Raw genomic sequence first — 13805 nt, forward strand, 5'->3', positions numbered from 1 at the left:
CTAACGCAGCCTTGAATATACTTAACAACCCAGCTTCTACAGCCCTCTGCAGTAAAGAATTCCACAGATTCACTACCCTCTGAGAGAAAAAATTCCTCCTCATCTCTGCCTTAAATGGGTGCCCCCTTACTCTTTATGCCCTCTGGTCCAAGACTCTCCCACAAGGGGAAACAACTTCTCAGCAACTACCCTGTCAAGACAACTAAGAATCTTATATAAAAGCAAAAAACTGCGGATGCCAGAAATCCAAAACAAAAATAAAAATACCTGGAAAAACTCAGCAGGTCTGGCAGCATCTGCGGAGAGGAACACGGTTAACATTTCGAGTCCGTATGACTCTTCAACAGAACTAAGTAAAAATAGAAAAGAGGTGAAATATAAGCTGGTTTAAGTGTGGGGGGGGGGGGGAGGTGGGACAGGTCGAGCTGGATAGAGAGCCAGTGACAGGTGGAGATAGCCAAAAGATGTCATAGACAAAAGGTCAAAGAGATGTTGAAGGTGGTGATATTATCTAAGGAATGTGCTAATTAAGGGTAGAAAGCAGGACAAGCAAGGTACAGATAGCCCTAGTGGGGGTGGGGTGGGGTGAAGGGAAGGGATCGAAATAGGCTAAAAGGTAGAGATAAAACAATGGATGGAAATACATTTAAAATAATGGAAATAGGTGGGAAAAGAAAAATCTATATAAATTATTGGAAAAAAAGGGGGGGATTGGAAAGGGGGTGGGGATGGAGGAGAGAGTTCATGAGAGAATGGGATGGAGTCCTTACAGGAAGTGGGGTGTGAGGAGCTGTAGTCGAGGTAGCTGTGGGAGTCGGTAGGCTTGTAACGAATATTGGTGGACAGTCTATCACCAGAAATTGAGACAGAGAGGTCAAGGAAGGGAAGGGAAGTGTCAGAGATGGACCATGTGAAAATGATGGAGGGGTGGAAACTGGAAGCAAAATTAAATTAATAAATTTTTCCAGGTCCAGACGAGAGCATGAAGCAGCACCGAAGCAATCATCAATGTACCGGAGAAAGAGTTGTGGGAGGGGGCCGGAGTAGGACTGGAACAAGGAATGTACCACATGCCCCATAAAGAGACAGGCATAACTGGGGCCCATTCGGGTACCCATAGCCACACCTTTTATTTGGAGGAAGTGAGAGGAGTTTAAGGAGAAATTGTTCAGTGTGAGAACAAGCTCAGCCAGACGGAGGAGAGTAGCGGTGGATTGGGATTGTTCGGGCCTCTGCTCGAGGAAGAAGTGGAGAGCCATCAGACCATCCCTGTGGGGGATAGAGGTGTAGAGGGATTGGACATCCATGGTGAAGAAGAGACAATTGGGGCCAGGGAACTGGAAATTGTTGATATGATGTAGGGTCTCAGAGGAGTCACGGATGTAGGTGGGAAGGGACTGGACAAGGGGAGAGAGAATGGAGTCAAGGTGGCAAGAAATGAATTCCATGGGGCAGGAACAGGCTGACACGATCGGTCTGCCGGGACAGTCCTGTTTGTGGATTTTGAGTAGGAGGTAGAAGTGGGTCGTCTGAGGTTGGGAGACTATGAGGTTGGAAGCTGTGGAAGGAAGATCTCTAGAGGATATGAGGTCAGTAACAGTCCTGGAAACAATGGCTTGATATTCAGTGGTGGGGTCATGGTCCAGAGGGAGGTAGGAGGAAGTATCTGCGAGTTGACGCTCAGCTTCTGCAAGGTAGAGGTCAGTGCGCCAGACAACAACAGCATCACCTTTGTCAGCAGGTTTGATGACAATATCAGGGTTGGACCTGAGAGAATGGAATGCAGCAAGTTAGAGTGGGTGAGAGGAGCAGAGAAATTGAGACAACTAATGTCACGCAGACAGTTCTCAATGAAAAGATCAGGAGAAGGTAAGAATCCAGAGGGAGGGGTCCAGGTGGAGGGACAGCACCTCATCTTCCAACTAGGCGCTTTACAGCCTTCCGGACTGAATATTGAGTTCAACAATTTTAGATCATGAACTCTCTCCTCCATCCCCATCCCCTTTCCGATCCCCCCTTTTTTCCAATAATTTATATAGATTTTTCTTTTCCCAACCTATTTCCATTATTTTTAAATGTATTTCCATCCATTGTTTTATCTCTACCTTTTGGCCTATTTCGATCCCTTCCCTTCACCCCACCCCACCCCCACTAGGGCTATCTGTACCTTGCTTGTCCTGCTTTCTACCCTTAATTAGCACATTCCTTAGATAATATCATCACCTTCAACACCTCTTTGTCCTTTTGTCTATGACATCTTTTGGTTATCTCCACCTAACACTGGCCCTCTATCCAGCTCTACCTGTCCCACCGCCCCCACCCCCCTTAAACCAGCTTATTTTTCACCTCTTTTCTATTTTTACTTAGTTCTGTTGAAGAGTCATACAGGCTCGAAACATTAGCTGTGTTCCTCTCCGCAGATGCTGCCAGACCTGCTGAGTTTTTCCAGGTATTTTTATTTTTGTTAAGAATCTTATATGTTTCATTAAGGTCACCGCTCATTCTTCTACACTCCAATGAGTACAGGCTCAACCTACTCAATCTCTCCTCATAAGAATTTCCTCCATACCCGGGATCAATACCCTCATATGGATCTCCTCCATACCCAGGATCAATCTAGTGAACCTTTTCTGGGCTGCCTCCAATGCCAGTATATCTTTCCTTAGATAAGGGGAGCAAAACTGTTCACAGTATTCCAGGTGTGGTCTAACTAGTGCCTTGTATAGCTTTAGCAAGACTTCCTGCTTTTTATACTCCATTCCCTTTGAAGTAAAGACCAAAATTCCATTTGCCCTCCCTTCTACCTGCTGAACTTGTATGCTACTTCTTGTGATTCACGCATGAGGACCCCCACATCCCTATTTAATGCAGCTTTCTGCAGTCTTTCTCCATTTAAATAACATTCAGCTCCTCTATTCTTCCTGCCAAAGTGCATAACCACACATTTTCCCACATTATATTCCATTTGCCAAATTTTTGCCCACTGGCTTAATCTGTCTATATCCCTTTGTAGACTTTTTGTTTCCTTTGTGTCAAACGCAAACTTGGCGATAGTACATTCACTTCCCTCATCTAAGTCATTAATATATATTGTAAATAATTGTGGCCCCAGCACTGATCCCTGTGGCACTCCACTAGTTACAGGTTGCCATCCTGAAAATGCCCCCCTTATCCCAACTCTGTCTTCTTTTAGTTAGCTAATCCTCTATCCTAATATACTACCCCAACACCATGAGCTCTTATCTTATTAAGTAGCCTTGTAGTGCAGTACCTTATCAAACGCCTTTTGAAAATCCAAATATATTACATCTACTGGTTCCTCTTTATCTATCCTGCTTACTACCTCCTCAAAGAATTCTAATAAATTTGTCAGATATGGTTTCCCCTCTAACATTTTCCCAATGACAGGTGTTAAGTTAACTGGCCTATAGTTACCTGTTTTTTGTCTCCCTCCCTTTTGAATAAGAGTGTTACATTGGCAGTTTTCCAATCCTCTGCAACTTTTCCAGAATCTAAGAATTCTTAGAAGATTACTACTAGTGCATCCACTATCTCCATAGCTACTCCCTTTAATATCCTAGGAGGCAACCCATCAGGTCCAGGGGACTTATCAGCCTTTAGCCTCATCAGTTTCCCTAGTACTTTTTCTCTAGTGATAGTTATCGCATTTATTTCCTCCCCCGCCACTCTTTTGCCTCTTGATTATTTAGTATTTTTGCAATGTTATTAGTGTCTTCTACCGTGGAGACGGATGCAAAGTATTTATTCAACTCCTCCGTCGTTTCCTGGTTCCCCGTTATTATTACTTACTACCAACCTTTGCAACATTCTATGTTTTTTCTTTCAGTTTGATACTATCCTGAACTTCCTTGGTTAACCATGGTTGGTTTATCCCCTTCCATGAATTCTTCTTCCTCACTCGGATATATCTTTGTCGAGAGTCATGAACTATTTTCTTAAACGTCTGTCATTTTTCATCATCCGTCTTTTCTGCTAAACTCCTTTCCCAGTCCACTCCAGCCAACGCTGCCCTAATTCCTTTGTAATTACCCTTATTTAAGTTTAGCACAGCTGTGTCTGACCCAAGTTTCTCATTCTCAAACTGAATGCTAAATTCTACTATGTTATGGTCACTGTTTCCCCGGGGATCTTTCACTCCGAGATCAATTATTAAACCTGCCTCATTACACACTATCAGATCCAAAATAGCCTGATCCCTGGTTAGATCCACAACATATTATTCTTAGAAACAGTCCCGAATACACTCTATGAATTCTTGCTCGTGGCTACCTCTGCCAATTTGATTTTCCCAATCTACATGAAGATTAAAGTCACCCATGATTAATGTACTGCCTTTTTTACATGCCCTCATTATCACATGATTTATTTGCTGTCCTACCGTATAGCTACTGTTAGAGAGCCTATAGACTAATCCCATCAGTGTCTTCTTCCCCTTGTTAATTCTTACTTCCTCCCATATGGATTCTACACCTTCCAATCCAAGATCATTTCTTGCTATCGACTTATTCCATCTCATACTAACAAAGCTACCCCACCACCTTTCCTTCCTGCCTGTCCTTTCGAAAAGTCACATACCCCTGAATATTTAGTTCCCAGCTTTGATCTCCTTGTAACCATGTCTCTGTAGTGGCTATAAGATCATACCTATTAACCTCTATTAGTGCCGTTAATTCATTTATTTTGTTCCGAATACTACGTGCATTTAAGTAAAGAGCCATTAATTTTGCCTTTTTACCATTTTTTTCTCCTTTGACCCTATTTGCTGCTGTTTTTTCATGTTTGTACACTCTGTCCCTTCCTGTCACATTCTGGGTATCATTACCTAAATAGCTGCCCTGCAATGCTGCCATATCCTTTTGCTTTGTAAGTACATATCCCCTCTCCAGAACTCGACCCCCACCACCCCACACCTCTATTTAGTTTAAAGCCCTCTCTACAGCCCTAGTTATTCACCATCAGTAGTAACCAGGACACTGGTCCTAGCGTGGTTCAAGTTAAGCTCGTCCCACTGGAACAGTTCCCTTCTACCCCAGTACTGGCGCCACTGCCCCATGAACTGAAACCTATTCTTCCCACACCAATCTCTGAACCACGCATTTAATTCCTTGACTTTATTTACCCTATGTCAATTTGCCTGTGGCGCAGGTAGTAATCCCGAGATTACCACCTTGGAGGTTCTGCTTTTTAATTTAGCTCCTAACTGTTCAAATTCTCAGCAGAACCTCGTTTCTAGTCCTATTAATGTCGTTGATACCAATGTGGATGGTGACAACTGGATCCCTCCCCTCCCACTCCAAGTTCCTCTCCAGCCCTGAGGAGGTTTCCTTAACCCTGGCACCGGGCAGGCAACATGGCGTTCGGGTCTCACACTCACGGCTGCAGAGAACAGAATCTACCCCCCTAATTATACTGTCCCTTACCAGTACTATGTTCCTATTTCCTCCCCCCCCCACTTGAATGGCTCCTAGTACCATGGTGTTGTGGTCAGTTCGCTCATCCTCCCTACAGTCCGTACTCTTGTCCACACAGCCTGCAAGAACCTTGGAACTGTTGGACAGTTGCAGGAGATGAGGCTCCTCGAATGCTACCAACGGGTCCCCATGCCTGCTTCACCTGTAGTCACATCCTCCTGCCCAGCACATCAGTTCAAAAGATAAGGTTGAAGCATTTGCTACAATCTTCAGCAAGAAGTGCCGAATGGATGGTCCAGCTCGGCCTCATCGGAGGTCCCCAGCATCACAGATGCCAGTCTCCAGCCAATTCGATTCGCTGTCCCCTAAAACTACTATGCTCCTATTTCCTCCGCCCACTTGAATGGCTCCTGATACCACAGTGCTGTGGTCAGTTTGCTCATCCTCTCTGCAGTCCCCGCTCTCATCCACACAGCTTTCAAGAAGCTCGTACTGATAGACATTTGCAGGGGCCAAGGCTCCTCGAACGCCACCCCCTGGGTCCCCATGCCTACTTCACCTGCAGTCACATCCTCCTGTCACTGATCACAGACAAAATTTGAATTACCTAATCTAAGGGGTGTGACCGCCTCCTGGAGCAAAGTGTCCAGGTAACTTTCCCCCTCCCTGATGTGGCGCAATGTCTGCAGCTCGGACTCCAGTTCCTGAACTTGGATCCGAAGTCCCTCGAGCTGCAAACACATGCTACAGATGTGTTCGCTCTGGATCACCTTGGTGTCCAGTAATACCCACATGCTGCAGCAGCAACACATCACCCGACCTGCCATCACTGTCATAAGTTGTTTAATTTAATTATTAATTACTCTAGTATCTCTGCTCTTTACACCTGGAAGAATCCCCCACTTTTTACACTTTGTTGCAATTAACTTTTTTTTTTAAACACCAGTATCAATCTTATACTTAACAAGCTATTTTTAAGAAGAGAGAAAAAAAACTAAAGACCTAAACACAAACTAAAGACCTTACTTTTACTTTAAAGACTGGAACTAATCGCCAATCAGCTGCTTTCCCTGCACTCACGTCATGCTGTGGTTCGTGATGTCACTCCACTGCTGGTCTCACTGCAGATAAGCCTCTCACCTGCTCACCTATTTTGAGCCTTAGGATTAGAATAAACCGTAATCACTTACCAGATACTCACCAATTAACCAGCTTCGTCTCCTGTAGCAGAGCAAGAATCAATTGCTGGAGGTTGGAAAAGTTTAGGCAAAAGCAACCAAACACCTCTTTCCCTTCCTCCGCCTAACTCCCTGAAGCACTCAACTCCAGCACTAGTATAAATCACACTCAAGTGCTAAGTCGCACTAGGTTGGCTTCTTATATATGCTCCTAACACAAAAGGCCTATCTGAGTCACTTAATCAGGATTCAGTTTCAGCTGCATCTTAATTAAGCTGCTCTTTCACTGGCACACTTGAAAAAACCCTGCTTAAGGCTGGCAACTACAGAATTTAAACTGTAGATTTCAGTATAATGCCAACTACAAACTACTAACTAAATTAGGTTTGTATAAGATAAAAATTTAGACTTTCTTATCCAACAACTGCACACACTCAGTCCTAGGTAGTGCAGGAATCTCCTTAGTACATCCCACTTTCCAACCAGTATTCAGTTCTGACTACTGATAAGAGCAATGGTTCATCTGGCCAGAGCCAAGTCCATGGCACCATAGGTGACTCAGCTGTACAAGGGGCAGCAGGGGGTTTTACAAGGAAGGCTGGAAGAGCAATAGTGATAGGTATTCGATTGTTAGGAGAATAGATGGGTGTTTCTGCAGCCACAGCCTGAATCCAGGATGCTGTGTTGTCTCCCTGGTCCAGGTCAAGGATGTCACTGAGTGGCCGCAAGGAAGGGTGAAAATCCAGTAGTTGTGGTCCACATTGGTACAAACAGCATAGGCAGAAAGAGAGATGTAGTCCTGCAGTCAGGATTTAGGGAGCTAGGTAGGAAGTTAGCAAGCAGGGCCTCAAAACTAGTATTCTCTGGACCAGTATCACACAAGTAATTATAGAAATAGGAGAGCTCTGAAGAAGAGTCATACAGACTCGAAACGTTAACTCTGTTTCTGTCCCACAGATGTTGCCAGACCTGCTCAGTTTTTCCAGCATTTTCTGTGGTTAATAGATGATTTGCGGGCTGGAGGAAGCTTTGTGGTGGATTCCCCCAGGGGTCAGTTTTGGGACTCTTGCTTTTCCTGATACATATGTTAATGACCGAGGCCTTGGTATACAATTACAAAATTTGTGACGATACAAAACTTGGAAGCATTGTGCACTACGAGGAGGATAGTGTAGAACTTCAAAAGGACATAGGCAAATTGATGGAATGGGCAGAAAAGTGCCAAACGAAGTTCAATGCAGAGAAATGTGAAGTTATTCATTTTGGTAGGAAGAACAAAAAGAGAGACAATATGAATTAAAGTGCACAATTCTAAAGGGGGGTGCAGGAGCAGAGGGACCTGGGTGTATAAATCATTGAAGGTGGCACGACAAGTTGAGAACACGATTAATAAGGCATACAATATCCTAGGTTTTATTAATAGAGGCATAGATTAAAAGAGCAAGGAGGTTATGTTGAACTTCTATAAGACATTTGTTCAGCTGGATTACTGTGTGCAGTTCTAGGAGCTGCACTTTAGGACTTTAGGAAGAGTGTGAAGGCATTGGATAGTGCAGAAAAGATTCATAAGAATGGTTCCAAGGCTGAGGAACTTCAGTTATAAAGATAAACTAGAGAAGTTAGGATCATTTTCCACAGAGAAAAGGAGGCCGAGAGGAAATGTGATAGAGGAATGCAAACTCATGGGGGATCTGGACAGAATAGATAGGAAGAAACCATTTCCACTCATGAAAGGGATTGAGGGGGGCACAGATTTAAAGTAATTGGCAAAATAAGCAATGGTGCTATGAACATTTTTTTCACATAGCAAGTGGTTAAGGTCTGGAAGGCACTACCTGCGAGTGTGATGGGAAGCCATTTTATTCGAAGCATTCAAAAGGGAATCAGACTGTTACCTGTAAGTAAAGAATGTGCAGGGCTACAGGGAGAAGGCTGGAGAATGGCACTCAGTGAATTGCTCCCTGGAAGAGCCAGTGCAGATAGGCTAAATGGCCTCCTTCTGTGCTGTAGCAATTCAGCGATTCTGTGAACAGTTGATGACATGGCCCAGATCTTGGGAAACAGGGCTAAATTTCAAAGTTTATGGATGACACAGAACTCAAAAACAAAGTGTATAGTGAGGAAGATGGTAGCAGATATCAGCAGGACAGAATGGGGCTGGTGACATGTGCAGATACCTATTTGACAGATGAAATTTAATGCAGAAAAGTGCAAAGTGATACATTATAGGAGGAAAACTGAGCAGCAAAATAAACTGAATGGTACAATTTTTAAGGAGTTCCAAGAATACAGCGACCATGGGATTTACCTGCACAAGTCTTTAAAGGTGGCAGGACATTGATAAAGCTGCCAAAGCATCATATCCGATCCTGGGCTTTATAAAGAGAAGCCTAGAGTATAAGTCAAGGAAGTTATGAGAAACCTGAATAAATCACTTGCGGAAGTATCAAGAAACGGCTGAAGGCACTGGGTACCTCATAGGTAATGGGCCCTGACAACATTCCAACAATAGTACGGAAGGTTTGTGCTCCAGAACTTGCTACGCCCCTAGCCAAGCTGTTCCAGTACAGTTACAACAGTGGCATCTATCCAGCAATGTGGAAAATTGCCAGGTATTTCCTGTCCACAAAAAGGACAAATCCAACCCGACAAATAACCGCCCCATCAGTCTACTCTCGATCATCAGCAAAGTGATGGAAGGTGTCGACGACAGTGCTATCAAGAGGTACTTACTCAGCAATAACCTGCTCACCGGCGCTCAGTATGCATTTGGCTAGGGCCATGCAGCTCCTGACCTCATTACAGCCTTGGTTCAAACATGGACAAAAGAGCTGAACTCCAGAGATGATGTGAGGTGACTGCCCTCAACATCAAGGCAACACTTGACCGAGAGTGGCATAAAGGAACCCTAGCAAAATTGAAGCCAATGGGAATCAGGGGAAAACCCTCCACTGGTTGAAATCACACCTAGCACGAAGGTAGATGATTGCAGATGTTAGAGGTCAATGATCTCATTCACAGGACTTCAGTGCAGGAGTTCCTCAGGGCAGTGTCCTAGGCCCAGCCATCTTCAACAGCTTCATCAATAACCTACTTTCCATCATAAGGTCAGAAGTAGGGATGTACACTGATGATTGTATAATGTTCAGCACCATTCATGACTCGTCAGATACTGAAGCAGTCTGTGTCCATATGCAGCAAGACCTGGGCAACACTCAGGCTTGGGCTGATAGGTGGCAAGTAACACTGGCGCCACACAAGTGCCAGGTAATGACCATCTCCAACAAGAGAAAATCTAGCCATCTCCTTTTGACATTCAATGGCATTATCATTGACCAGAAACTGAACAGGACTAGCCATATAAATACTGTGGCTACAAGAGGAGGTCAGAGGCTAGGAATCCTGTGGAGACTAACTCACCACATGGGGACACCACCACCTGTAAGTTCCCCTCCAAGTCATACACCCTCCTGACTTGGAACTTAATTATCTCCTCCAGCCCCATTACCCTTTGAGATGTCTGCACTCCCCCAATTCTGCCATCTTGAGCATCCCTGATTTTATCGCTCTGCCACTGGTGGCTTAGGCCTCAAGCTCTGGGATTCCCTCCCTAAACCTCTCCGAAACAAGAAGCAGAATCACCTTAATCTCATTATGGCTAAGTCAGGCAGTTACTTAACTCAGGAAAATAGTGCCAACCAGTTCCCATGACCATTAATGCTAGTTACAGCGTCTTCACTCGCAATGTGTTAAACTTGCCAACTGTCTTCAGTAATCACAGATGTTGTTCAATAAGTTGCCCGTCTGAGAAAATTCAGGTACAGCTTTTTATGATAGACAATTCTTACAGTTGCCACTTGTTTGTCAGCTGCTTGCTCTGCGCAGCTTCAAATGAGTTCAAACGTCTCTGCTGCTGCCTCTGAACCACTCTGCACATGCCGGTAACAGCTAAGAGGGAGAACGAATTTGCATTTCTATGGTGGCTTTCAGCACCTCAGAGGATCCCAAAGTGTTTGAAGTACTTTTGAAGTGTAATGAAGATAATCAAGGCAGCCAATTTGCACACAGCAAGCTCCCACAAACAGCAATGTGATAATGAGCAGTATGGTCGCCGTTCCTTCACTGTCACTGGAACACCCTCCCAAAGTGTTTGAAGTACTTTTGAAGTGTAATGAAGGTAATCAAGGCAGCCAATTTGCACACAGCAAGCTCCCACAAACAGCAATGTGATCATGAGCAGTATGGTCGTCGTTCCTTCACTGTCACTGGAACACCCTCCCTAACAGCACTGTGGGTGTACCTATACCACATTGACTGCAGGGATTCAAGAAGGTGACTCGCCACCACCTTCTCAAGTGCAATAAATGCTGGTCTTGCCTGCGACACCCCCATCTCGTGCAAGAATAAAAAAAAATATTGTGTTTAATTCTAGGCACCATACTTTGAGGGAAATCTGTAGCATTTTTCAATTCAGCAAGTTGTTAACGACCTGGAATGCACTGCTGAAAAGATGGGAGCAGATCCATTGTAACCTTCTAAAAGGAAATTGACAATCTCCTTAAAATTTGCAGCGTTATGGGGAAAGACCAGGAGCATGGAACTGATTGGCAGCTCTTTCACTGAGCTGTCACAAGTAGAAGGCCTGGATGACCCCCTTCCACTCTGTAAGATCCAACAAATAGTTGTCCAGAGCTTTCAATCACATCTGTGCAGGCTGAGTGAGCACAGTCTCCCAGCATGCTATGGGTGCCTCACACAGGATACAGAGTAAAAGAGCATTTCTCTTCACCAAAGAGAGGATAAAAGAGTAACCCTTCTAAGTAAACGATAACAATGCACATTGACAATTGCAAATATCTATTATAAACACCCACAAAACATACCTCACAAAAAGACAACATGCAAACAACATCATCTGTTATTGTGCTTTCTTTGTTGATGGTTAGAAAACAAGAGATTGTTGCCAGCTGCTGGGCTGCTGTAGAAAAAAGATCTCTCCTGAACATTTAAATGATGAACTTTTGATCAATTATGTTTATGAAAATGCGTATGTACTGAAGGAATGTATAAATTGAGTATTACTGTAATAAGGAGACATGCTGTCGAAACCTTTCGTCTTGCACTCATCAGGACAAATGCAAGAATGCCAAATTTCAAAGTTTGGAATTAATTTATACTACATGAAGAAAGGGTACAGATTGCTTGGCAAGTCGACTCTAATTGGTTAAGATCTTGTGATGGAGAATGCACCAGGGAACTACTGTCCCCCATAATTTTGTTTAATTTTTTTTAAAAGGCACAACGTCTGGGCATGTTCCTTTTGCCTGCAGAGGATAAGTACCTGCATAGGAATGTACGTAGCTTCTAGCAAGCATAAAGGCAAGCCTGGCTAATAATCTTAAATACTGATCATATTCAACCATGCTGTGCTTGCAAAGCTCAGATAATAACTCATAACTCAGAACATTAGATATGATTCCACAATTGGACAGCACTTGCTGAACAAACCTGAGTGTGCTAAGAATCACACTAACAACTAAATTAAGATTATCTCACCTCCTGAACCACATTCTGAGTGCTTACTCATCCCAGAATGGCCCCACTGCTCTCAGACCTCTCTCCCCAATATCTCTAGATCCCAGATTCCTTCTCTCAGTGATCCCAGAGCTCAATTATATTTATTCCATTTTTTCCCAAAACTCCCAGATCCTGAGATCTGTTTATACAGCTGCACCTCAAGACCAGATTCCACTTGCAGACTACAAGATGGCCCCAGTATTGATCAAGCAGCATCCCTGATAATGCTATTTGGCATACCACAACATAATACAGTATCATAGTATCTTTACAGCGCAGAAGGAAGCCATTTGGCCCATCGAGTCTACACTGGCTCTCAAAGAGCATTCCACCTAGTCCCACTCCCCTGCCTTATTCCCATAACCTTGCACATTCTCTCTTTTCAGGTAACAATCCAATTCCCTTCTGAATACCTCAATTGAACCTTCCTCCACTGCCCTTTCAGGAAGTTTGTTCCAGACTCTAACCACCTTCTGGGTGAAAAAATTTTTCTTCACAAAACATTTACTCATTTTGCAATTATTTTGAATCTGTGCCCTCTAGTTCTTGATGTTCTCTTGAATGGGAACAGTTTCTCACTATTTATCCTGTCCATGCTCCTTAGGATCTTGAATACCTCTATCAAGTCTCCTCTCAGCCTTCTTTTCCCTGGGGAAAACAGTCCCAACCTCTCCAATCTAATCTTCGTAGCTACAGTTCTTCATCCCGTGAATCATTCTTGTGAATCTTCTCTGCCTTCACATCCTTCCTCAAGTATGACACCCAGAACTGGATGCAGTACTCCAGATGAGGCCTAACCATTGTCTTATACAAGTTCAACATGACCTCCTTACTCTTGTGCTCAATGCCCCTATTAATAAAGCCTAACAGACTATATGCTTTATTAACTGGTCTCTCAACGTGCCCTGCCATCTTCAATGACCTATGATCGTATGCTCAGAGGTCCCTCTGAGGTGTAAAATTCCCACTTCTGACCCTATGATGGAAGGAAGGTCATCAGGATGAAGCAGCTGAAGATGACTGGGTCCAGGACACCACCCTGAGGAACCCCTGCAGCGATGCCCCAGAACTGAGATGACTGACCTCCAACAGCCACAACCATCCTCCCCTGCGCCAGGTATAACCCCAACCAGTGGAGAGCACCACCCACCACCTGCCAATTTCCGTTGACTCCAACTTCACCTGGGCTCAAGTCTGGGATAACCCAATTGAATTTGGCCAGAATCCAAGTTAAGAGACGAGCCAAATCTGATACAATAGAATCAATTGGAAGCCAAAAGAGGAAAACTTGGTGGCTGGAATGAATTTTAAAACAAGTAACTTACTACAGCAAATTCCTTTTTTCTAACATTAACAAAATGGAAACTTTTGGTGCCCAGATGTTTGCCCAGCAAGAGAATTTGAACAGTGAAACTTTAGTGGCCCTCAGCACAGAGCAACTGAAAGTTGTAGGTAGGGAGGTGCAGTTAAAATTACATCGCACAAATCAACACACACACACATGCAAGACAACACTGGGGTGATTACTTCCACCAAGAAGTATTCTTCAATGAACTCCATCCACTCTCTCTCCTCCCCCTCCCAAGTTTTATTCCTCTGTAAGCACCTGCAGTCTAAG

The 13805-nt window shown here is 44.0% G+C and overlaps 1 protein-coding gene across 2 annotated transcripts in view; it reads right to left on the reverse strand.

Moving 5' to 3' along the window:
* dqx1 (DEAQ box RNA-dependent ATPase 1) overlaps positions 1-13805 on the reverse strand; it is a 164113-nt gene that overhangs the window by 83580 nt on the left and 66728 nt on the right. The window lies entirely within an intron of this gene.

Source organism: Cetorhinus maximus, chromosome 1 (genome assembly GCF_964194155.1).
Source record: "Cetorhinus maximus chromosome 1, sCetMax3.hap1.1, whole genome shotgun sequence".
NCBI classification, from domain to species: Eukaryota; Metazoa; Chordata; class Chondrichthyes; order Lamniformes; family Cetorhinidae; genus Cetorhinus; species Cetorhinus maximus.